The 22,663-nt window shown below is 38.1% G+C and overlaps 2 long non-coding RNA genes across 2 annotated transcripts in view; one reads left to right on the forward strand and one right to left on the reverse strand.

Annotated features, from left to right (window-relative positions):
- LOC125110066 (uncharacterized) overlaps positions 1–22,663 on the forward strand; it is a 123,428-nt gene that overhangs the window by 26,708 nt on the left and 74,057 nt on the right. The gene's annotated exons all lie outside the window — the stretch shown is intronic.
- On the reverse strand, positions 1,378–21,696 carry LOC125110067 (uncharacterized). The gene is made up of 3 exons (XR_007130441.1): positions 21,526–21,696; positions 7,550–7,558; positions 1,378–1,388 (listed from the first exon to the last, which is right to left on the reverse strand). It is a non-coding gene; the product is annotated as an uncharacterized LOC125110067 (long non-coding RNA).

The following is a 22,663-nucleotide window of genomic DNA, read 5'->3' on the forward strand; positions in this document are numbered from 1 at the left end:
AGGAAGACACCCTAGTCAGTTGAACTTGATCTTACTTATCATCAGAGGAATTTATGATTGCTTTGTCTTCAAATATCTCTTTCAGTTGTACCTGTTACAATGAAGGGAAGGTGGGAAGCAATTAATGATTTTTCTTCTCTTGCTATAAAACTCTTATCTGTGGCAAGCATGTTTCTTGAGGAGAAAAAAGAAAATCACCATTTATTTTCAGAGATAACAAAACAAAAAGTCTTAAGTCTGCTTAGTGCACAACGACTTTATTAGTGACAGGCAATAGACCTGAACAGTGAGGAACACTCCGTTGTTGATAAATAAAACTGCAGAGTACAGGATGTGTTTTGACCCCATCTCTATTCAAAGACAAAATAAATGAGTTCACTCTGTATTTCAAATTTATCTCTTTCATGAGTTTTTCATTAGGGATTAATCCTAGGAAGAAGAGACTGATAATTAAAGCATGAAAAATAATAATATATATCTCTCTTCACTAATTAGATAAACAGCATTTGAGAAGACTAAAGCTCATTTATTTCTTATCCACATGTGGTTTTGTTCGGTATAATATTTCTTTAAAACAAATTGACCATGTGTGCCTTTTGAGGGCAGAGTATGTTTCATTCATTAATTGAGGTATAAATATTGAGCAATCAAGAAAAAGGGCAATCACTGATTAATATCAAATAGGAAATTATTTGACAATATGATATAGTGTATGAAAAAGCAACTTTATATATGATGAAAACTACCTAAGTATTAAAATAAATTGCTTTTAAAAATGTATTGGTAATTTATAGGAATGTATCCTTTTTGAGCCGAGTTTGGTTATTTCACACATTGCCTATAATCTATTTATGTATTCCTTATATATATTAATGCTTTTGTAAATTTATTAATAATGAATGTATTTTATTTCGCCACTTAAACTGATAAGACAATTAAAAATGCCTCTATAAACAGTAAAGCTATAAGCAGTTATGCAACATCTGCCATTTCTCTTTTTGATCATTGAAAAATTGCACATATATCAAAATTGACTTCACCAAAAGCAACTTCCTAAGGTGTTGGTGTTCCACCTTCCCCTCCCCCAACTATATTAGTTGACCTTTACACTAGCACAGTTAGCAGGTAGGGAAGTATCAGTTGTTAACTATTGGGCTAAAGACCCTCACAATGCAGAGAGACATGACACAGAACCATTTAGTAGTTTTCACTAATTCTTGGAATAATTAATACCCCTCTGGTTGAAAACTTGATCTTTAGAATAAGTTTTGAGGACAGTCTAAGTCATGAATATGTCCTGTGCTTTATTAATTCACAAAAGGAGGTCCTTTCAGAACTCAGTTTCTATAAATAATTGTCAGTCAGTTTCCAAGACAGCCATTCCTAAACTGAGTTTTATAAACAAGAGTGCCAAGCTATGTCTCCAATATGTGGTGATTATCAGATGCCTGCAAAATTACACAAATATTCTTCTCCATTCCTCCCAGGGTTTCCAAACCCCATTTTTTAATATAATCTTTAAGCTACTAGGAATTTGTTGTAAAGTATGAGGTGAGATGAGATTTTTATATATATTTTGTGTTACCCAGTTATTCTCATAATAGTTTTGAATAATTTACTCTTTTCTGTTAAAAAAAAAGTCACTTATACCTTTATTTTCTACAAATTAGGTCTTTTTCAAGATCCCTAGGTTTGATTCATCAATGATATCATTTGTCAAATGGCATCATGTGTCAAAATGAGATCATTTATATGCAGTATTTTTTATTATAAAATTATAATATGCTTTCAGAGCTTTAGTCTGTACCCTGTTGTTGTTTTGTAAAATTTCCCAAATAAACCTTTACATTTATTCTGTTTGGTGAATTTTAGATAGCTTAGTCATTTTTGCCTTATTGATCAACCATGATTGGATATTTGGCATCAGATAAATACTAGCTTTGCAAAAATAAATTCTGGAGTTTTAATTTTTTCACTATTCATTTGAACTATTAATTGATTAAAATTGGTAGTTCTTTTGCAGATTTGAATGAACTTGTCTACAAAATATTAAGGAAGTAGAAAGGATAAGAACATTGGCCTTTTTAAAAAATTTTTAGAATGTTTGCAATATCTTCTCAGGTTTTATTTTTTTATTTCTCCCCTTTCTTGTATTAATTTTAGCAATTTGTATTTTTATAGAAATTAACTTTATCTACATTTTAGATAAACACAGAATTGTAAAAACATATAATTAAAAGTTTTTGGGGGGCACCTGGGTGGCTGTCAGTGAAGCATGTATCTCTTGGTTTTGGCTCAGGTCATGATCTCATGGTTATGGGATCGAGCCCCACATCAGGCTCTGTGCTGTATGTGGAGTTGGCTTCAGATTCTTTCTCCCTCTCCTCATTCACTCTCTTTCAAATAAATAAATAAGATCTTAAAAAATATTTTTTATCATATATTGGTTATTATATCCTGCCTCTTTTTCTTTTTCACAATCTTTTCTGCATCTTTATGAGACTCAGTGTTATGTTACCTATTTTTATTTATTTTTGCAATGTATCTTGAGTTGAATTTTTATTTTGTTTTTTTGATCACAATAAGTGCTCTAATCTCCATCCCCTGTTCCCTCCATCTCTCTATCCAGCTCCCTTCTGGTAACCATCCAGTTTGTTCTATATAGTTAAGAGTCTGTTTCTCGGTTTCTCTTTTTTCCCTTTATTTTATTTTTATTTTTTTAATTTTTAAATTCACTTTTTAAGACACTTATTTATTTATTTATTTATTTAAGAGCGTGAGAGAGAGTTGGGGGGAGAGAATTTTCAAGTAGACTCCTTGCTGAGCATAGAGTTCAGTGTGGGGCTCACTTCTACAACCCATGAGATCACAACCTGATCTGAAATCAAGAGCTAGTGCTTAAACAACTGAACTACCGGGTGCCCCTGTTTTGATTTTAAATTTCACAGATGAATGAAGTCATATGGTATTTGTCTTTCTCTAACTTAATTTGCTTGACTCTAGCTCTAGCTCTATCCATGTTATTGTAAATGGCAAGACTTCATTCTCTTTTATGGCTGAATAATATACCAAATCTTCTTTGTCCATTCATCTATAGATGGTCACTTAGGCTCCTTTCATAGTTTGGCTAATGTAAATAATGTGGCTATAAACCAAAGAGTACATGTATCCCTTGACTTGAATTTTTAAATCAGTTCTGGTTTTGGTTTTGTTTTTGAGGGCATTTATTAATCCATTATTTGCATTACAATATGAGATTTTATCCTTTTATTTACTACTAGTTTGGAGGGGTATTCTTGTCTTTTTTCCTTCTTTTTCCAAAGGATGTTTTTCTCCTGCTCCCTTCTTTAAGGTTTTCTTGCCTTTATTATACTTTCTCATGTCATGAGTAAATAAATGGTACCAAACAGGTCTTTCTATCATGAACAGGTATAAAATCAGAAATGCAAATGAAACATCTTTTTTAAGACACCAGACAGCAGGACTAAGTGCTGGAGAGAAAAGGAAGCACAGGAGGCCAGCCCCCAGATAGCCCAGCTTATTGCATGAGGGGCCTTCCCAGATCCCAGGGCGGAGACAGAGAAGACAAGCAGAGCATGACAGACTAGCTGAGTTGAGAGACCACAGCTTGGGTAAAGGAGGCATCTGAAATCCTAGTGCCAGAGATAAGGGAACTACACAGAAAAAGAGCTCCACAGTCATCTCTTTGAGTCAGTAAATGGATCATTCATTAATCTGATTATTTTCCTTAGAGATTAGCTCTTGAATTTATCCATGCAGCTAATTTTTGTTTTCTTACTTGCAAATTTTAGAAATTTTCATCATTACTGGGGTGCCTGTGTGTCTCAGTCAGTTAAGCATCTGTCTTCAGCTCAGGTCATGATCCTGTGTCCCTCTGATTGAGCCCCACATCGCTCTCTCTACTCAGTGGGGAGTCTGCTTCTCTCTCTCAAGTAAATAAAATCTTTTTAAAAATTTTCATCATTACTTTTCTTACATTCTGTAAATTTATTACATTATTCTATTTCTAATATCTTGGAGATAATATTACTTCATTTATTTTCTCTTCATTTATTTTCTGAGCTAATACAAATAATTGGATTGTCACATCTGATGTACCCAGATCAAAGATCTTGCTCACCATCAGCCTTTACTGGCAATTTCAGGGATATAGGAATCCAAAGGACTGCGACAAAGTAGATAAAGTTCTGAGACATTAAGGGCAATTTCTACACTTTCTTCTCACATCAAACATATACTTCTGGTCCAAAAAATAGATGATGTCTCTAAATGAAGTTCACAAGTTATTTCACAAAGCAGAAGGAGTATCTATATTAGGTAAAATCTCTATTTTATACCCAGAGAATTGTATTAGTTTACAAGCCATTTCTCAGTGAGCCATGCATCATATTTCCATAGATGTTGTCTTTATTTACTCTCAGTAACCCTTTAAGCTGGTCGTATTTTCCTAAGGGGAATTCTATAGATAAGGTTCTTCCTCCCAGCAAATTTTGTTAGTCTATTTACTCAGAGGCCTAGTTGACGAGATTAACGAAATCATCTGCCTTTTTCCGCCTGCTCTGGTTGCCTCCCTCCACTAAATGGAGTGAATGAAGCCAGATGCTTTCATTCTTTCCTCTCCATTCTCTATCACATTTAGTAATGGAATAACTCAGTAATAATTTTTCTCTGAGAAAAATGTTAACCATATATTTTATATATACTCAATTATAATAAACCAAAATTATGATTCATTATAATTTATCTCTATTTTCTAAGTATTAAATAATAGTTTCAATTTTTGCTTTGAGTCAAGAATTGTTAAAGCATGTTTTTCATTTTATTCCCAAAGTCACTTTAACATATTCTTATAGAAAATGCACTATACCATTTTTACATTATGGATTTTACTGAACATTCTTTTGACTTTATGAGCAATTTTTATAAATAATTTGTGGATATTCTTTTAAAGAGGTATCCTCTACAGGATACAGAATTATTTATAGTGGTGATATTAACTTTATTCAAATAATACTCAGATTCTCTACCTCTGCATTATCAGCTCTCAATCCTGGCTAACGTTTCCTATCTCCTGGGAGGTTTCTATAAGCCAACAATGTCTGGGACCTGCTTCAGCCATTTAACAAGCTATGGAGGTGAGGCCAGCATCTACACATTCAGAGCTCCCCCAAACAATGCTGATACACTCTGAGGGTTTAGAACCACTGATATACATTCTTTTTTTGTATCAGTCTATTTCTTTCCTTTTTGGTAAAAACAGGAAAGTGTCTCCCACTAATTTAATGTTATAATTTTTCTTGTAAGTCATACAGTTTTTCTTAAATATTTCAGCACAGTTCTATGATTTGACAGTTACATATTTATTATAGAGAAAGTGTTCATGCAGATTAATTGATTTAATGTTTTTTAGCATAAATTTTACTTTAAGAAAAAATATTTCAAATTCTCCTGTCTTTTAATTGCATGTGTATGCTTTGTAGTTCTTCATTTTTTCTTGTAAACTTCCTGAATTATACTTCATGTACAACTTCCATAAATAATATTTAGATAGATTTATTTTTTTAATCTGTTTGCTCATCTTTACTCTTTCTGTGAGTTTTTCAGTATATATTGGTCATTGTATCAGATAGGCTTTTTATTTTGTTACCTCAACTGCTTTGCTTTATGCTTTATTCTTGTGTTACCTTATTTCTCTAGTTTTATATTTCTTGAGGATTATATTCTTTATTGACTTTACACTCTAGTGATTTGGAAAAGAGAAATTCTAGTGATAAAGATGATGACTCACTTTTTAAATGTACATAGCATATCTGGGGATGGCAGACTATGATGTAATTTGAGAGCCAAACTGCCTGTAGAAAACACGTAGAGAAACAGGACCAAATTTTGGAAAATAAAATGAAGAATAGCTACCAAGGGAGTGAAGGTTTGCAGTATTTGAGACCACTTGTACCCTCTGGGAAACTTACTGACCTAGAAGATTTGGCTGAGAGGCTAAGAAGAAAAGAATTTTAACAGAATTAAGGCTCCTGGGAGGGAAACACTGGAATTCAGCCCTCACCAGGAAGGGAGAGGTGCTGATGTATGTACATCAGGCATAAGTGTAAAGAAAAACTGGCTGATTCTCTTAGGAACTAAGAACCAGCTTTATTTCAGTAATGGTAATGGCTGTGGAATTTTAATTTCTCTCTACATTTTAAATTTCCCAAAACAGGATTTTGTCGTTTTATATAGTTAATGTTCCTTTATAATAATCTAAATTTGCTTTTATTGCTTTTGTATTCATTCTTACACCTCCACGTTTCCACCAGGGACTATTTTTCTCCTGCCAGAAGTCTTTTTCTTTGTTACAGATGTGCTGGTGGTTCATTCTCAAAATTTTAGTGTCTGAAAATGGGTCTTCTCACCATCATTCTTATAGGGTGTGTTTGCTGGGCACAACACTTCTGTATTGGCAGGTATTTTGTATCTGTTACTTTGAGGAAACGATCTGCCTTCCCCTGTTCCCTTTGAGACATTCCCTGATGGGCTTATTATTTCTTCTCTTTACGTATCTTGTCATTTTTCTGGCCTCATGATTTTCCCTTCTACTTTGGCTTTTGGCAGTTTTCGTATGATCAGCCCAAGGGTTTTTTTTTTTTTCTTTGTATTTATCTTCTTTGGTATTTGTAATGCTTCTTGATTGCGTGACTTGATGTTTTTTTTGCAGGTTAAGCAAAATATACAGCTGTTCTTTACTCAAATATTGGTCTTCCCATTCTTTCAGGGCTCTTTCTAGAATTCTGGGTACATACGTGTGACTTTTTCCCATTATGATCTATGTCTCTTAAAGTTTCTTTTGAAATTTTAATTTGTGTGTGTATATGTGTGTCCATGCTTATTCTGGCTATTCCTCATTATCTGTAATATTTCATAGAAAGTAGAGATAAATTGTGGCTCAGTATTATGTGATTATCTTGCAGAGAGGAATTCTATTTGCTTCTGGCAGATAACTAGAACTGCTAGAAACGTAAGACCAGTCTCCTATAACCAGGAACTGAAGTGAATCAACATTTGAACCAGGAGCTAATAGTTTCAAACCCTTGCTTTTAATATCCACACAACACTATCTCCCCTTTAAGGGTTCTTTCAAAATGTGGATTTCATTGGTGGGGTCCTTTTTGCATGCTTGAATATCTGAGAATTTTGTGGTTGTTGTTGTTTTCTTCATGGGAGAACAACAACTGGTTTCTACCTCGATTTCTTGAATCACTACTTTTTTTATTCAGCCCTATGTAGGTGTTAATGTATATTCACCAAATGTCAGGAAAAGAAAGTCCTAGGACAGCCCAATTTCTTTGTCTCTGGGGGTCAACCTAAGAAGGAAGCCTGACTGGATCTTTGTTGTAATCTCTTTCTCTTTTGTAAGATTCACATCTTTATTCAGATCTATAGATATATCTAAGTATTGCTTTTTATAAAATTTTTTCCTCATAATGAGTAAGCCTTCTTTTTTCCCTTTGGATTCACAGCTCTATCAGGTATGGACATTTTTCTTCTTTTAATACAGATCCTATTTCATTTACATTATTTATTTCTATTTACTTGGTTACACTAATTACTGATGGATGATGTTTCTATTTTCCAGCCTCCATATTGAGCATCATTGTTTTATTACTTTTGATAATTTAAACTTAAATTGGCATCCTGGGAGATAATCCCCAGCTTCATATGGTGAGATATATTACTTGAAGTGAAATTTCTGCCTACTACTACTATTATAAATATTAATATCATTTTATCAATGTATTCCATCACATAATTAAATAAAATGATTACTACAGAATGGTTTACAAAAAAAAAAAAAAAGGAACCCTTATCTGTGCCAGTCCTACACTCCTCAGTCTTAATCCTGCTTTTCCGAAGGGCAAACATTTTAATAGCTTTTGCTTCAGTTTTTTATGATTCTTTCCTTTGTGTATTTAAATAATACACTAAAATCTTCATTTCAGGGTAGTATCTCTTGATTTCATTCTTTTTACAATAAGGATGTGAATGCACCTGCTTTCCCTTTGCCAGTCTTCCCCTTTTTCACTTCTAAATTCTACTGCATGTACTTTTATATGTTAAAGCTGCTAATATTTATAGTCCTCTTCATAACTGTAATTAAATCTGCATTTAATCCATGCATAGATGCTAAAACTTAAAAATCATTAAGCAACATTAAATCAGCATGAGTTGGGGAGGCTCACTGCAGAACCACTATAAGTTCTATAATCATATTTTCTTTCTCACAGAGATTTTAGCTTTCCTAAGCTCCTTTCTCGATTTTTTTCTGGATAGTGCCTTTATTATATCTTTAAATTATTTCAGTATCTCGAGCATTCTTGGAACTGTTCATGGAATAGGTACTTTTGTTTTCACTGTCACCTTGTCTAAGGCCTTGCTGATCCTTTGCCTCTCTGTACTGGATGCTAGGACTCCAGCTGTCTGCCATTTGGTGAAGTCTCCTTCACTCTGTGCGCTTAAAGTTAATGTACTTTTTTGTGGTTCCTAAATCACTTTTGGTTTATTTTTTTTATTTTATTTTACTTTAATTGATTTTATTTTACTGGGGGGAAATCTTCAAGAACTTCCTTATTAGATATTGCATAGGAAGTAAATTTCCTGAGTCATTTTCTGTCAAGAATGCTTCTATTCTTCCCTTCCTACCTGATTGAGAATTTGGAGTTCAGTCAAGTTGCGATATCAACACACACAGATAAGAATTATTTCAACTGACGTTAGAACACAGAATTTATGCTATATATTCTTATTTCATTTTTACATTAATAGTATTTATATGCTAAATTTCATTATGCAATATAATTGTTATATTGATACTGAAATTTAAAAATCTATTTTATATAGAGTTTAGGAAAATGCAAGTTAGAAATCATATTACTGCTATAGGAGTCAAAAGCTTAAGTGTAAAAAATAGATATAAGGGTAAAATCAAAGAAATCAAGTAAAAATACTGTAATGTTACATATGAATTAGAAATACCAGTATGGAGTCTCCAATATTTTGTTTTGTTTTGAAAACTCAATTTTCAAGTTTTGTCCCCCCAAAAGCCTGGACTCAATGACAACCCATAAGCAATGAGTAACTCTGTACCCAGGGCTCCTTGGAGGAATAGCTGATTCCAGGTCTAGAGCAGGATTATGCTGACATATCTTGAGCCAGAAAGCAAGGAAATTTTCAAGAAAAATGGGCTAATGCAAACAAACAAATAACAGGAGACACACTCAAAGTCTTTGGTCAAAGGAAGAGCAATTTGAGCACCAATAATCTGAAGAATATAACTGATTAAAACACATTGAAAATACAAAACCTAGAGTTCAAAATGGTACAAAACAGAAAAGGGAAAAAACCGACTAAAATAAGGCATTTTTTAGATAATTGCAGAAATTTTCTTATAGAGTGGACACTAGGTGACACTGAAAAAGAATTACTTTGTCAGGTATGATAATGACAATATAGTTTTGTAAGAACATGTATATATGTTTAAAAAATACATACTGATATACATAAAAGTGAAATGACCCACCATCACTGATATGCTTTAAGATCATTTAGCAAAGGAAATAATGTAAAAAAGAGACATATGATGCAAATGTTACAAAATCTTGCTAATTGTGTCTGGGTGATGGTTATGTGAAAGTTCAGTGTGCTCCCTTTAAAAAGCTTTACTAGGGGCGCCTGGGTGGCTCAGTGGGTTAAGCCGCTGCCTTCGGCTCAGGTCATGATCCCAGGTCCTGGGTTCGGGCCCCACATCGGGCTTTCTGCTCAGCAGGGAGCCTGCTTCCTCCTCTCTCTCTGCCTGCCTCTCTGCTTACTTGTGATTTCTCTCTGTCAAATAAATAAATAAAATCTTTAAAAAAAAAATAAAAAATAAAAAGCTTTACTAAAGGGGTGCCTGACCGGCTCAGTCAGTAGAGCATGTGACTCCTGATCTTGGGGTTTTCAGTTCAAATTCCATATTAGGTGTAGAGATTACTTTAAAAAAAAAAAAACTTTAAGAAAAAAAACTTTCATAATAAATATTCTAAAAGTTTGACATTCTAAATACTGAAATTTAGTATTCAGTTTTATCTTGTACTATGTCGAAGCTTTAATGTTTAATTTTTTTTAATGTTTAATTTTTAACTCCAATCCATTTGGTTTTGTGTGTATGTGTGGAAGGGGGTGAGTAATGTTAGAGGATGATCGAAATTCATCAACTTGATTCAATTCAACCAATATTTATTAAGAACCTAATCCTTCCCAGGTATTTGGGATATGAAGATGGATATGATACCAGAGAAATAATATCAGTTTGTACCCAGTAAATAGAAGCAAATGATTAATTTCTGTCAGATGGAATGAGAAATAGCTTCATATAGAATTTATAATTTGAGCTGGGGCTTTAAGAATGAGTAAGAGCTTGTCAGAAGGTGAGTGGAAAATTCTTCACAAAGAAACACAAGGGTAAAGCCACAGTTTTGTGTGAGTAGACTTTAAGGTTCCAGCAACTGCTACTGACTCTGCAAGTAAATGCTAGAGGGGAAGGAGGTAAAATAGTGATTTGGCCAGTGACCCTGCTTCTCATCTTGGGAAGTTGGGCCACACCTTATAGGAAAGGAAGTAATTGTAAGGAGTGAAAGAGAGAAATGATTATCCTGGTTACAGTGGGGGAAGGCGGGGAGAAGAAGTGCCAAGGGGATTTAAATAACCTTGGCAAGAACTTAAGATCTTCAGCAACTGATTAGAGGGAAACTCTTCACCAGGAGAGTGACTTTACAACCATGCCTTTAGTGTTTTCTTTAGACCATATTCTGCCTGAGTGTGCTGGATTTAATCCTTGCCTGGAAGTTATTCTCTATCTCCATTGCCATCACAGAGGATGATGGTTTCCTATACCAGTAAGCATATACATACTGACCAGTGAACAGAATAGGAGAGATTAGAAAAAGACCCACAGAAAATCCAGTCTCTTGGTTGTGGGGAAAAAAATCCACTGTAGTACATGGGTAAGATTATGGTTTTATCAACAGCTGGTGCTAGGTCAAGTGGATATCCATGTTTTAAGCAGGACATACATACAAAAGTATCAACCATAAAAGGAAAGATTGATAAACTAGAAAAAACTAAACATTTTATTAATCAGAAAACACAGTTAAGAGATGGAGAACGTGAGTAGAAAATAGAAAATACTCCCAGTACAAATAAAACTCATCCAGAATGTAGAAAGCACTATAAAGCCATAACAACAGACAACCAAATAATGGCCAAAAGACTTCCACAGCCAATCTTACAAAAAGAAAAAAGAAGAAAGAAAGAAAAGAAAATGTGCAATAAACATATGGAAAGGTGCTTTAACTCATTAACTAGCCTAATAAAACCAGGTTAATTCCATAGAGAGAAACTACACAAGCACTAGAATAGTAAATATTAAAATAGAAAAAACAAACAATCCACTCATGAAAAACCCACACCCAAACAAACAAAAAACAACCAGCTAATATCAAGCCCTGGGGAAGATTTTGAAAACTAGAATTTTCACACACAATGAAGAAAGTGTAAATTGGAGTAAACTTTTTTTTGCCAGGGGCAGGGGGGGGAGAGAGGGAGAGGGAGCGAGAGAATCTTAAGCAGGCTCCACCTCCACACCCGCACAGAGCCCGACACAGGGCTTGGTCTCACAACCCTGAAAGCATGACCTGAGCTGAAATCAAGAATCAGATGCCTCACCAACGGAGCCACCCTGGTGCCCCAAGCAGACATTTTGGAAACCGTTGGGTAATATCTGTTAAAACATTCATAGCCTATGACCTAGGAATTTCACTCCAAAGTGTTTACTTAAAAGATAAGTATGCGTATGTTCTCAAAAAGAATGTTCACGGCAGCAATAATGTTAGAGCCAAAGTTTGGAAACATTGAACATGAACTGAACAGAATGGATAAATGGTGATGTATTCCTATAATGGAATGCTACGTAGTGATGAGCGGAAATAAGCAGAGTTTAATGTAGCATAGATAAATCTCATGAATATAATTCTGACTGTAAGAAGCTACAACAAAATTAAATATTCTCTATGGTTCCATTTATGTAAAGTTCAAAAACAAAAAACTGTGTCAAGAGATGTCAAGATACTGGTTATCTGTGCAAAGGCAGTGATTAGGAGGAGCACAATTGAGGCTTCTGGGATATGGAAATGTTCCTAAACTCGTGCTTGTGAAGATTTACCAAGATGTATACATTTAAAATTTGTACTCTATTAAAAGTTTAAAGTTTTATTTATAAAATAAGAGTTTAGTTAGCTTGGGATCTTACCATAAAAATCAGTGGATTGTTTGAGGAAAAATTGAATCCATCCATGACATGAGCTATATACAATGTAGTAACCAGCTCACTAAGTGTACTCTGTGTAGGATGAAGATATAACAACTAATGTAAATATTTATGTCTATATATACTTATATAATGACTTATAGGCAATATGTAGTAAATATTATACATCTTTTAAACTCCATTCCCGGGCAGTAATTTTTCTATCAAGTCTCAGCTGTTCTAATCATTTAAATCTCTTACCTCAGCTTTCCAGCAAATAACAACTATATCAGAATTGCAAAATTTAATACATGCTGTCTTATTCCTTAGGTATTTCATATAGGCTAGTCCTTATCTCCCAAGCTACACATTCCTGAATGGGGAAGTATCTTATGCATGCAACACAGTTACAGGTACCACAAAATACTTACCAAATCACTGTGTAAGATGTTTTAGATAAAATGTCATTGACAGTATGATTTATACATAACAAAATAATACCAAATGTTACCAAAGCCCAGGAACACAAACACACTTACAGGACACTCACAAGCAAATCTGCAAATCCATGGTCTTTCTGGTTTTGAGGGATAAGTTATTGTGAGAGTCAGGGTTGCCTCCCACTACAGAAGTCACAATCAAATAGCTGTTATCACTTACTCCCTTGGTACCCACTGGCAAGGCTTCAGTACTGAGACTTGGTGAATCAGATGTGAGACAAAAAAGCAAGGGCAGAAGAGAATCCTTTCCAGCACTGGCAGTGAGAGCATTTCCAAAGGCAAGAGTGGCAGAGAAGAAGGCTCCTATATCATGATTTTGCTATGATTTGTGCTTCTTAGTATTGATTTCTGACCTTTATTGCCCAAGCTTCCTAGAGAATTGGTGACCCATCCAGTACCCTTTCAAACTTTCCTCTTCAATTTGTGTTAAAATAATTTTCTTTTGGAAAGAATAAAAACTCTTGGGAATATATTTGTATTTGTGTACACACTTGTATTCCTGTTCATATATATACCCATACATCCAAAAACATTTCTAAAAACAGAGATGTGTATGTATATGTGTGTTGTCAATGTCATGTGTTACATAATTGAGATTTTTTTTAAAGTCATTTAAATTCCAGTATAGTTAATATGAAGTATTATATGAGTTTCAGCTATACAATACAGTGATTCATCAAGTCTATACAGTACTAGGTGCACATGATGATAAGTGTACTTTTAATCCCCATTACCTATTTCACCCACCCCCCCCCCCACTTCTCCTCTGGTAACCATTAATTCTCTATAGCTGAGTCTGTTTTTGGTTTGTCTCTCTCTTTTCTTTCCTTTGTTCACTTGTTTTGTTTCTTAAATTCCATATATGAGTGATATCATATGTTATTTGTCTTTCTCTGACTTATTTCACTTAGCATTATTCTCTTTAGCTCTATCCATGTTGTTGCAAATGGTAAGATTTCATTACTCATGGCTGAATAATATTCCATGTATATATACCGTATCTTCTTTCTCCATTCATCTATCAGTAGATAGTTGAATTGCTGCCATAATTTTGCTACTGCAAATAATGCTTTAATAAACATAGGGGTGCATGTATCCCTTTGAGTTAGTATTGTATTTTTTGGGTAAATACCTGGTAGTACAATTACTGAAATATAGGGTAGTTCTGTTTTTAACTTTTTGAGGATACTCCATACTGTTTCCATAGTGGCTGCACCAATTTACATTCCCATCAACAGTGTAAGAGGCTCTTTCTTCACAACGTCGTCAACACTTGCTGTTTCTTGTGTTTTTATTTTAGCCATTCTGACAGGTGTGAGGTGATATCTCATTGTAGTTTTGGTTTGTATTTTCTTGATGATGAGTGATGCTGAGCATCTTTTTATGTATCTCTTGGCCATCTAGATGTCTCCCTTGAGGAATATCTGTTTCTGTCTTCTGCCCATTTTTAAAATTAAATTGTTTGGGGGTATTGAGTTGTATCAGTTCTTTATATATTTTGGATACTAATCCATTATAGGATATGTCTTCTACAAATATCTTCCTCCATTCAATAGTTTGTCTTTTAGTTTTGTTGATTATTTCCTTCACTGTGCAGAAGCTTTTGATGTAGTCTTAACAGTTTATTTTTGCTTTTATTTCTCTTGCCTCAGGAGATATATCTAGAAAAATGTTGCTACAGCCAGTGTCAGAGACATTACAGCTTGTGCTCTCTTCAATGATGTTTATGGCTTCAATTTTCACATTTAGGTCCTTAATCCATTTTGAGTTTTTGTTTGTTTGTTTTGTTTTTTGGTGTGTGTAAGGTTAATACGGTGGTCTGGTTTCAATTTTTGCATGTGGCTGTCCAGTTTTTGCAGCACCACTTGTTGAAGAGACTGTCTTTTTCCCATTGTGTATTCCTGACCCTTTTGTCATAGATTAACTGACCACATAAGCATGAGTTTATTTCTGGGCTTTCTATCCTGTTCCGTTGAGCTTTGTGGCTACTTCTTGCCAGTACTATATTGTTTTGATTACTATAGCTTTGTAGTGTATCTTGAAATCTGAGATCATGGTACCTCCAGCTTTGTTGTTTTTCAGGATTGCTTTGGCTATTCAGGTCTTTTGGTGGGTTCATATAAATTTTAGGGTTATTTTTTCTAGCTTTGTGAAAAATGTTGGTATTTTAATAGAGCTTTGAATCTGTAGATTGCCTAGAGCAATATGGACATTTTAACAATAGTTACTCTTCCAGTTCATGAGCAGGGTATATGCTGCCATTTGTGCCATATGTAATGTGTTTCATCAGTGAATTATAGTTCTCAGCATGCAGGTCTTTCACCTTCTTGGTTAAAATTTTTCTTAGGTATTTTATTCTTTTTGGTGCAATTGTAAATGGGATTGTTTTCTCACCATCTCATTCTCTTATTTTGTGATTATTGTATAGAAATGTGACAGGTTCTCTATATTCATTATATATCCTGTACCTTTACTGAATACTTTTATTACTCCTAATAAGATTTAGTGGAGTCTTTAGGGTTCTTTCTATATGTCATCTGAAAATAGTGACAGTTTTTTTTTTAAGTGTTTGGATGCTTTTCATTTCTTGTATGATTTCTATGGCTAGGACTTCTAGTGCTACATTGAATAAAAGTGATGACAGTGGACATCCTTGTCTTGTTCTGACCTTGGGGAAAAGCTGTCAGTTGTTCACTGTTGAGGATGATGTCAGGTGTGAGTTCTGCATATATGTCCTTTATTCTGTTGTGGTGCGTTTCCTCTGAATCCAATTCAAGTTTTAATTTTTTAAAAAATTGTACTCATTTATCTATGTGGTGTATGTGTGAGAAAAAGTATCTATTTTTCTTATTGATCAGCCAGTTGCTTGACTAGTTATTGAGTAATTGTTCTATTTCTAATTAATTTGAATTGCCATCTTTATCATGTATTAAATTTATATGTTGTATAGACTTCCTAATGTCTCTTCTTCCCAATTTCATTAGTTTAGATGTTTATTCCTGTGCTAACTTATCTTCATGTAATTATTGCAACTTTTTCATTTTATTTATTTCCTGATTGAACAGATGGTATCTTATTTTCATTGAAATAAGCTCTTTTGTATCCACTTCCTCATTCTAACATTTTTTTCAAATTTCTTTTTTAATTATATAAGAGGTTTATCTATGGTACTATTCTTCTAAAAAAAAAACAGTTCTTAAATTTATTCATCAATTTTATATTTTTTCTATCTAGTAATTCATGGTTTATTTGAACATATTCTTATTTAAATAATATCTATTTCAACCAATCCTATTTATTCTCAGATTTTTGGGGATGGTTCTAATTCATTAAACTGTAAATAAAATCTTTTCTCTTTTCTTTGATTTACACCAATTCCATCTTAAAAATTCTCCCCCCAAAATTCATCTAGGCAAATTCCATTCTCCTTCATGGCCCATTATACATGACCCAGTGAAACCTTTTTCTCAGACTGAATCCATGTAATACAATCACTTGCTTTTTCATATATAAAACTGTTCCTTAATCTGACCTTTGTATATATCTAGCTTTTTCTGGTACATTGAATTTATTAGAAATAGGAACCGACTTCTGTAAAAACTTGGCACAGTAGTCAACAGGTTTTTAAATGAGTCATGGACACACATATATTAATCTTCTACTTATTTAGTCATCTTTTAATTAAAAGAGAGATACCAGTACCATGCTCTCTTGGTGATCACAGCTTTGTAGTAAAGCTTGAAATCAGGTAATGTGATGCCACCAGTTTTATTTTTGTTTTTCAACATTTCCTTAGCATTTCAGGGTCTCTTCTGATTCCATACAAATTTTAGGATTATTTGCTCCAGCTCTTTGAAAAATACCGGTGGAATTTTGATTGGAATGGCATTAAAAGTGTAGATTGCTCTAGGCAGTATAGACATTTTAACAATGTTTATCCTTCCAATCCAAGAGCATGGAATGGTCTTCCATCTTCAATTTCTTTCATGAGTGTTCTGCAGTTTCTCGAGTACAGATCCTTTACCTCTTTGGTTAGGTTTATTCCCAGATATCTTATGGTTCTTGGTGCTATAGTAAATGGAATCGATTCTCTAATTTCCCTTTCTGTATTTTCATTGTAAGTGTATAAGAAAGCCACTGATTTCTGTACATTGACTTTGTATCCTGCCACGTTACTGAATTGCTGTATGAGTTCTAGTAGTTTGGGGGTGGAGTCTTTTGGGTTTTCCATATAAAGTATCATGTCATGCCCTTCAATGGAAGAATGGATAAGGAAGATGTGGTCCATATACACTATGGAGTATTATGCCTGTAGGGTTTTATAGGCGAGATAAACATGACACCAGGCGAAGTTGGCGCAAGGCAAGATTTATTAAAGGCACTCTCCCACGAAGTTTCAGGGCTCAGGAGAAGGGAAGCCAGGAAAGTTGCACCAGGAGGAGGTGGGCACCCTCAGGAGAGGTTCCTCGACTCCGGAAAGGGGAGTGGGGGAAGTCGCACTGGGAGGGAGTTGGCGGGGGTCTTTTATCTGTTTCCTGCATAGGTATCCGGAGATGTGACCTGGGCATACATCCTTTTGGCGGGAGAGTCAAGAGTGAAGGAAAGGAGTGGGGGAGGAGGCTGGAAGATGGTGGGACCCGGCAGTCATTTCTGTTGTTCCTTCTGCAGTCCCGGAGCCCGCTGACCCAACATTCCGACCTTTTTGGTGTAATAGGGGTGGCGACTCAGATCTGGCTACTTCCTGCTGGCAAAGGGGCATCATCATAGGGTCCTTTGGATGTGGGTAGGCGGTATAGGGATGCAGGAGGAGTTGGTTGACAGTGACCCTGGAAACCTCACGATGCGATCCTGAATGAAGTGAAGAACACTGGAGGTGATTAATGCTAATAGGCAGAGGAGAATAAGGGGACTTAGGATCGGAAGGAGCCAGGTCATTAAGGGGGAGAGCCACCATTGAGAGGGCGTTTATTCCAGGGCGATGCTGGCCAGGAAGGGAGCTGTGGATTTTTGCCAAGGCACCGATATTGGTTTCGACTATATCGGATTCGTTGATATAATAGAAGCATTCTTCACTGAGGAATAAACAGGTTCCTCCCTTGTTTGCAGTGAGCAGGTCCAGGGCTCGTAGGTTCTGTAGGGCTACCTGGGCCACTGAGGTAACCTGTCGTTGTAGGGATGCCAAGGACTTGGCTGAGGCCTCCACGGCTGTTCGGAGCTGTTTGGATAAATCTTGGGTAACATCTATGGAGTGAGCTAGGGCCCCAGTGCCCAGCCCGGTGACCACTAGGGAAGATGCCAAGGAGACCCCAATAACCAGGGGAAAAAACACAGCCCTTTTCTGTCACTGGAGTGGGGTGGAGAGGACGGCTATTTCTGCTAGGGCTGGCACCTTCCGGACTGGCAATCTGTGGTGACCAGCTGACTATACCGTGTGGTGTCTCCATGGGTCCAAGTTTCCACTAGGAAGAAGTGCCACCTGAACCCAGGGTCACCGGAGGGGCAGCTATGGCGGGGGGAGTAGAAGGATGAGGGTGAGGAGAAGTGGTGTGGGAAATCTATAACCACGTAGGCCCCAGGGTTTGGGAAGTCCAGCCATCCTATGGTGGGGCTGGTTTTAGATTGGAGATGTGTACCCACCGGTGGTGTCCTAGGAGTTTTGCTGCTGTGGGAGTTGTGAGAATAACAGTATGGAGGCCAGTCCACCTGGGCTGTAAGGACTTTGGGTGAAGTTCTCATAGGAGAATGTGATCCCCAGGATTTAGGGCCTGGAGGAAGTCTCCGCGTGTGCTGTTGGGGGCGGGGATGTTTGCATCTGCACAGTCAGATAGGGCAGATAAGATAGGAGGGGTGGAGGAGAGGCAGGCAGGTTGTGATTGGGTAGGAAGGGCCTGCCATACTGGAGCTCAAAGGGGCTGACTCCTGACTGGCCGTGAGGAGAGGCCCTAAGGTGGGTGAGTGTTAGTGGGAGAAGGGTTGGCCAAGAGAGGCGGGTTTCAAGAGTGCGTTTGGTGATTGTTCCTTGAGGAGGCCATTGGCCCTCTTGACCTTACCCGAGGATTGGGAGTGATAGGGCATATGGAGTTTCCAGGTGGATGTTGAGGCTTTCGGAGTTCTGTTGTGCATCGATGTTGTGCAATGCACAACAGAACTCCGAAAGCCTCAACATCCACCTGGAAACTCCATGATGCTGGAGATGAAGGCCGGTCCATTGTCCGATTGTAGGGTTCGAGGGAATCCAAACCTTGGAATGATGTGTTAAATGAGAACCGCAGCGACCATGTCTGCTGCTTCCCTCGCGGTAGGGGATGCCTTGATCCAGCCTGTGAAGGTGTCCACAAGAGTTAGTAGGTATCTAAAGGTTTTGTGTTGAGGCATGTGAGTGAAGTCAAGTTGCCAGTCCTCGCCTGGCTGATGCCCGCAGAGGTGGTGGGTGGGTCCCGGTCTGCGGAGGCTGCCCTGGGCATTGACCACAGAACAGGTTCTGCAGGCCTGGTGTACCTCCTTAATGGTCTTTTGGAGGAGGGGGTGGTGAAAGAGAGGTTGGAGAAATTGGTATAGGGCGATTGGACTGATGTGAAGAGACTGGTGGATGTCAGTAATGAGGGTGTGGATTAGGCTGTTTGGGAGGGCAATTTTGTCCTGGACATACCGTCCCTTGTCACCCAACCTGCCATCTAATGTTTTGAGGGCCCAAGTCTCCTTATCAGTGTACGACGGACTGTGAGGAGTATTGAGAAACAGGAGAGGAGTTTAAGGCCGTCTGTCGGGCAATAGAGTTGGCCTTGTTGTTCCCCAAAGAGATGGGGTCCTTGGAGGCCTCATGGCCATGGCAGTGGACAATAGCCACCTAAGTAGGGTAATTGAGAGCCTCGAAGAGTATGGCAATAAGAGGTCCATTGACTATGGGGGTTCCCTTGGTCATGAGAAATCCCCTTTCTCACCAGAGGACAGAATGAGTGTGGGTAATAAGGAAAGCGTATTTAGAGTCAGTATAAATAGTGACCTGTTGGCCCTCAGATAAGTGAAGGGTCCTGGTGAGAGCCACGAGTTCTGCCTTTTGAGAAGTAGTCCCAATGGGAAGGGGGGGACGCTTCTTTGACTGCGTCCAGGGTGACCACTGCATAGGCCGCGTGTCACCGTCCATCTGGAGCTATGAGGGAGCTCCCATCCATGAACAGAGTGCAATCGGGGTCAGGCAGTGGCTGGTCCCAAAGTCCTGAATGGTAGGGAGAGAGTTCTTCCAGGAGTTGAGAGCAGGAATGGGAAGGGATGGGGGTAGACGAAGGTGTCAGCAAGAGAGTGGCAGGATTTAGACGAGGGGAGACAGAGAGTGTGACCTGGGGGTTTTCTATGAACAGCAGGTGGTAGAGTTAGAGACGGGAAGGAGTTGTGCCAAGTATTTGTGGCTGACTAAGTCCATTAATCGATGGGGGGAGAAGACCGTGATGGGCTGTCCTAAGGTAAGTCTGAGGGCCTCCTTTGTCAGAGAAGCGGCTGCTGCTAGGGCCCTGAGGCAGGGCTGCCATCCCTGGGCGGTGACACTAGTTGCTTGGAGAGTTAATGGGGATAATGAGACCCTGCTGCAGGAGGCAGTCGATGATGGGCTTAAGTCCTAGCTGGTGGGTTGCTACTATAGATCTGGAAATGTCCCATACCTGCGGGTCTACAGAGGGGAGACAGTCTGGGATAGAGGACAAGTCAGAGGGGAGTGAGAGAGAACAAGATGAGCAGAAGTCGAGGGAGAGGGAGAGAGACGAATGGTGGCCTGAAGTTTGTGGAAGATGTCCCTGCCTAGTAGGGGAACAGGGCAGGAAGGGATAATGAGGAAGGAGTGTGAGAAGGGAACACATCCAGGCTGCAGGTAAGAGGTGGGCTGGCCTTTGGAGTGGAGGAAGTACCATCAATTCCCATAACTGCAACTGGGGAGGGACGAGTAAGACCCGAGTAGGAAGGCAGGACAGAATGTGCCGTGTCCAACAGAAAGGAAATGGACTTACCCGCTACCTGGAGTGTGACCCTGGGCTCAGCATGGGTGAGAGGGGTGTCTGAGTCTGGGCTCCATCAGTCATCCTCCAATCCAAGAAGTTGGAAGGCAGAACTTACCGTCTCAGGGTCTCCCCTGCGTGGAAGCGCCAGGAATCCCCCAAGGCTGGGGCAGTCTGATTTCCAGTGGCCCATCATGAGGCATTGAGGGCACGGCCTAGTAGGCGCTTTTGGATTGGGGCATTGACGGGCCTAGTGTCCCTGGGCTCCACACTTGAAACAGGCCCCTGGAGGGACGCGGTTAGGTGCTCCCTTCTGTCGGCCTCAGGGCTGCTATTAGGGCTTGGGTCTGTAGTTGGACCTTCTGTTGGAGTCTGGCTTGGTGCTTAAGTTCTGCTGCCTCCTCTCGGGAGTTAAAGACTTTAAATGCCATTTTCACCAGATCAGAAATGGGAGTTTGAGGGCCCTCCTCAGCTTTAATTTTTTCTGAATGTCGGTGGCTGACTGAGAAATAAAGTGGGTAGTTAAAACAGTCACCCCTGCCAGAAAGGCCTGGTCTAGGCGAGTGTATTGAGTCAGCGCCTCAGTAAGTCAGTTAAGAAACATGGCTGGGTTTTCATTGGGTTCCTGAATGATTTCCCTTCACAAACCTTCTACAACTTTCCTTTGCATTCAGGTTTTGTCCCAAACAACCATCTCATTTAGGACAAAATTATCTCCTTTTACTTTCAATAAAATGTACTCCCATTCCTTAAATCTTTCTTATATATCTTCTACTTTCCTACATACAGAGTTGCTTCCTTTATTTCCATCAGTCTTACAGTTAGCAGAATTTTGTACTTTTAGAAACACCTTTAGTTATTAACCTCTAGTCAGTTTTTATCAATTGTGAACGGTTATAACAGAATTCTTTAGATGCCAATTTATGGATCAGTTAAGCACAAACCATGCTTACTAACAGATTTAAATATTCTTATTTTCTTTGCTGTAAGAAGTCAAAAGCACAAACCTATGTTCAGTAATCAATGACTTGGCTTTTTATCCTCTTTGGAAAAGACCTAAATGTCCAACAATTTAATTCCATTTGTCATCCAAGCAAAACTTTAAACTTTCAGGTTACCAAAGACTTTGAAAGCTATCTCAGCAATTACCCATTAAAACTTTGAGACAGACAATTAACCATCAGTTTAGTCATTTCTTTGCTAACAGATTTTTAACAAATAACATGAGCTTATTTGACCTTCAGTAAACGTTGATTGAAGTTTCACGTTTACTGCAGATAACTTTGTCAGGAGTTGGGATAGGAGTGGGGAGGGGGAGGGGTAGATGAGGGCACCGGTTCAGAAATCCTGAACATAAGGGACCTTGGCCCATCTGCCTTGGTGTCTGCCGAGGTTATTTAGGTCCATGTGAATCTGATAATTAAACGTACCTTCCGAAGGCCATTGGGACTGATTGTCTAATCGGTATTGTGGCCAAGCAACAGTACAGTAATGTTGTTTTCGCAGGTCCTGGTCCAGTTCCAGGGTTTTAAGATTGGCCAACAGGCCTAAAACACCCCTAGGATGTTTTAGGGCCGAATTTGGATTGGGAGGTCCCCACGATTCGTTGCCAGGCAACCGGAGGGCTGAAGGTGTCCCCTTGTCCACCACTGGGGGTGCGGAAAAACTGTGTCGACTGCCGTAGAGGTTAGGACGTCTCCAAGCCTCTCGGAGTCAGGGAGGTCACCCGGTGATGGGCGGGGTCCGCCCTGATGCGGTCGCGATTAGGTCAGGGCTCTCCAGACGGAGGCACAGAATCGGGGGAACTCACCATTGCTTTAGAAGTG

This window comes from Lutra lutra, chromosome 9 (genome assembly GCF_902655055.1).
Source record: "Lutra lutra chromosome 9, mLutLut1.2, whole genome shotgun sequence".
Classification (NCBI taxonomy): Eukaryota; Metazoa; Chordata; class Mammalia; order Carnivora; family Mustelidae; genus Lutra; species Lutra lutra.